The sequence below is a fragment of the Zea mays genome, chromosome 8 (assembly GCF_902167145.1).
Source record: "Zea mays cultivar B73 chromosome 8, Zm-B73-REFERENCE-NAM-5.0, whole genome shotgun sequence".
In the NCBI taxonomy this organism is placed as follows: domain Eukaryota; kingdom Viridiplantae; phylum Streptophyta; class Magnoliopsida; order Poales; family Poaceae; genus Zea; species Zea mays.
This window is the reverse complement of record NC_050103.1, coordinates 27,916,067-27,918,993: the sequence shown is the minus strand read 5'-3', so window position 1 is coordinate 27,918,993 and position 2,927 is coordinate 27,916,067.

Here is a 2,927-nt window from a genome sequence, read left to right as displayed (position 1 = left end):
ACCATGAACAAACTGAGTATTCTTGAAGCCTTTTTTATTGATGACATATTTCCCACTTTACAGAGTACATTATTGTCCCGATAGCTTTTGAAATACAGCTAGGGATAAAACTTCCTGAGGTGTTCTATATTCCAGGAGTTCCCAATTTCTGTGCCGTCCATCTGAGTGAGACGATATGATCCTGGCCGAGTGACTTCTGTTACTATGAAGGGTCCTTCCCATAAGGGAGATAACTTGTTACGTCCCTCCCCTGTTAGAATTCGGCGGAGGACGAGATCTCCTACTGAGAAGGATCGCTGTCGCATGGCCTTGTCGTGATAGCGCCTTAGAGTCTGTTGGTATCGTGCTGATTGGATTACTGCATTCAGTCGTTCTTCCTCGAGTACATCAATGTCCTCCATCCTAGTGGCTTCGGCTTCTGCTATGCTTTCGAAGATCAGCCTTGGCGCCCCGAACTTGAGATCGGCGGGTAACACTGCCTCTGACCCATAGACCATGAAGAAAGGAGTGTTTCCATGCAGAGCTCGGCTAGGCTAGGTTCTTAGGCTCCAGACGACATAGGGCAATTCCCTTATCCACTTTCCCACGAACTTTTCATTCTTATCGAAGACCTTTTTCCTGAGTGCCTCCAATATCATCCCGTTAGCTCGTTCAACCTGCCCGTTGGCTCTTGGGTGTGCTACAGAAGCATACTTGATCTGAATGCTTTTTTGCTCGCAGAAATCGAAGAATTCTGAACTTGTGAAGTTGGATCCTAGGTCAGTTATGATGCTGTTTGGTATCCCGAATCTGAATATTATGTCTTGTATGAATTCCACGGCCTTAGCTGAGGTTAAAGAAGCAATGGGTTTGAACTCTATCCATTTAGTGAATTTGTCGATTGCTACCAGTACATGTGTGTATCCTCCTTGAGCTTTCTTGAAAGGTCCAATCATATCTAGCCCCCAGCATGCAAAGGGCCAAGTCACCGGTATGGTCTGCAATTGCTGAGCTGGTAGATGTTGTTGCTTCGACAAGTACTGGCAAGCTTCGCACCTCTGAACTAACTCGGCGGCATCACTTTTCGCTGTTGGCCAATAGAATCCTGACCTGAAGACCTTCCCGACTAGTGTCTTGGACGCTGCGTGTATTCCACATTGCCTAGCATGGACCTCGTCCAGAAGTCGCTTCCCAGTAGATGAGAGAATGCACTTCATGAGGACGCCTGATGCACCCCGTCTATATAATGTCTCCCCAATGAGTGTGTAATGAGCCGACTGTTTGGCGATACGCTCGGCTGCATTTTTGTCATCGGGTTCCTCTTCATTCTTTATATACCTGATGGTTGGCTTTCTCCAGTCATCAGAGTCTGACTCTGGTTGATTCACAATATTACACTCTTCTGCTTGATCCATTGAGATGCTCGGCTGTAGTATTTCTTGTACAAAGACTCCAGGTGGGACCTGAGTTCGACTGGATCCTAGCTTGGACAATATATCGGCTGCCGTGTTCCGATCTCTTTCTACATGATGAAATTCCAGACCCTCAAATTTATCTTCCAGTTTTTGGACGGTGATGCAGTACTTTCCCATATATTGTCCAAGCTACTGCGTAGAGTGTTGAAAACTAGTTGTAAGTCTTCAATGAAGTTTTCCGAGTTCTCCGTTTTGATTACCACATCATCTACGTAGGCTTCCACACGCTTGCCCCAGTGATCGGCTAAGCATGTTTGAATGGCTCTCTGATAAGTCGCTCCAGCGTTTTTGAGGCCAAACGACATGGAGGTGTAACAAAAAGCACCAAACGGAGTGATGAACGCTGTTTTTTCCTCGTCTTCCTTCGCCAAGCTAATCTGATGGTATCCGGAATAGCAATCCAGGAAAGATAGCATAGAACATCCAGTGGTGGAGTCTACCACCTGATCTATCCTTGGGAGCCCGAAGGGATCCTTTGGACAATGTTTGTTGAGATCAGTATAGTCGACGCACATGCGCCAATCCACTTTATTCTTTTTTAGTACAAGAACAGGGTTGGCTAACCACTCGGGGTGTAACACCTCTCTAATAAATCCAGCCGCGACCAAGCGAGCTAGCTCGGCGCGAATGGCCTCTCTCTTGTCGGGCGTGAAACGATGTAGTTTTTGCCGGATCGGCCTTGCCTGGGGATAGACCTTCAGTTTGTGCTCGGCCAGTTCTCTTGGGACTCCCGGCATATCCGCAGGTTGCCATGCGAATACGTCTCGGTTATCTTGCAGAAACTGGACGAGCGCGTCTTCCTATTTGTCGTCCAGGATGGAGCTGATGATGGCAGTCTTGCGTTCATCAGCAAACCCCAGGTTGATCCTTTTAGTTTCTTCAGTCGGCCGCATAGAGGTCGCGGCCTGAGCTTCATTCGCCGGTGCTGCAAGGTCCACCTCAGGCTTAGAGTTCGCCTGTGTTGAAGAAGTCGTCGATGGCTTGGTGGTGAGGGCCGCTTGGATGGCCACTCGGAAACACTCTGCGGTGCCTTGGAAGTCAGCACGCACAGTTATGATTCCTTGTGGTCCTGGCATCTTCAGTATCATGTACGTGTAATGCAAAATGGCCATGAATTTTGCCAATCCCGGCCTCCCAATGATGGCGTTGTACCCGCAGTCGAAGTTTGCCACTTCGAACCTCAGGAACTCGGTTCTGTAGTTATCCGGAGTTCCGAAGGTGACGGGCATGTAGATGTGGCCCAGCGGGTATTCTCCTTCAGTCGGCACGATGCCGAAGAAAGGAGTGTCGGACTCGTGGAGCTCTTTGAGGTGAACTCCCAAGCCTTGGAGTGTCCGGGGGAAGGTGACGTTGATGCTGCTCCCCCGTCCACTAACACCTTCTTCACTCTGCACTCTCGGATCACCGGGTCGACGAAGAGCGGGTATTTGCCTGGGTGGTCGAAGTTGAGCCATTGATCCGCCCGAGTGAAAG